Below are 1199 nucleotides of genomic sequence, written 5' to 3'. Positions count from 1 at the left end.
TTTTGGTGGCCATTTTAAATTTCAAGATGGCGGCCACTAAGCGGATTATTTTTTGGGGTCACACATAGGGTTTTTAATTTATTTTCGCGGGCTGCACTTTGCCCACCTGTGGTATATGTATACACGAATAAAACATTTTGTATTCGACTGTCTATAGGGCGTTTTTGCATCATATTGTATAATAAACAAGTAGATCAAAAACATTATTGATAAAAATCCAATATTTTGGTGGCCATTTTAAATTTCAAGGTATCATAGTATCACTGGGGGAAGTTTCATGCTTTCTTCCAAAAGTGCACGATTTTTCTCCTTAGCCGCTCTACTAATACAAAGTACAAACAAGATACAAATAAACATGTTACAACAAACATGTTATTACTTCAATGCACAATACCTCAGTTTAAGTTTCTAAGTATCTATTGTTTTCTAACACATGCAGGACAAAATGGAAGTATTTCCATAAATTCTAGCCCTGAAACCTAGACTCAGAAATACCGGGATGGTGTCCGGCGAGGGATTGTTTAACTATTAGTTAAGTGTTTCTTGCTTGTGCTTTGTATCGCACTGCTACAAACACATTGTTACCAAAGTTTACAATACCGCAGTTCAATTGTGTATGCAATATATAAAAAATCATATAGATACTTGATTTACAATGAATGCATAATCCATATGGTGGACACATTTGTTGTAATAGTAGAAGAAGCAATGTAAAATTCAAAACTGGTATCGCTTTATTGACTTAACTATAGTATAATGCTGTTACATCTGTAACATAGAAGAAACTGCTGTCAAAAGTAAATACATTTTATAATGTTAGTCAATAAAGTGCTACCAGGTTCTAATGATTACATATTTTCAACAATCTGATTGAAATACACCTTGACGCTGGAGTATTTATCATGTATAGACAATTCATGTTCTGTAGTTTAATCCGATCTAATAAATATTTGTTACTGAGTTTGTATTATGGTATTGTTGTATTTCATCTGTATAGGATAAATTTGCTGTCATTGGTATTTTTGTTACCCCCAATGTATAATAGTTCCTATAAAAAAAAAATTCATTCGTGTCTCTCTTCACATGATTAAATGTATTTGGGCGTGGCCTTTAATGTCACTGTTTAAGGTCACGTACAGGTAAAAGTTGCTGTCACCTGTGACATTATTGCAAGTATCTACCTGGGAGTAATATCCAAT

This window comes from Anneissia japonica, unplaced genomic scaffold, assembly GCF_011630105.1.
Source record: "Anneissia japonica isolate Jap-2015-1 unplaced genomic scaffold, ASM1163010v1 scaffold5280_len750649_cov202, whole genome shotgun sequence".
Lineage (NCBI taxonomy): Eukaryota > Metazoa > Echinodermata > Crinoidea > Comatulida > Comatulidae > Anneissia > Anneissia japonica.
This window is presented reverse-complemented; position numbering follows the sequence as displayed.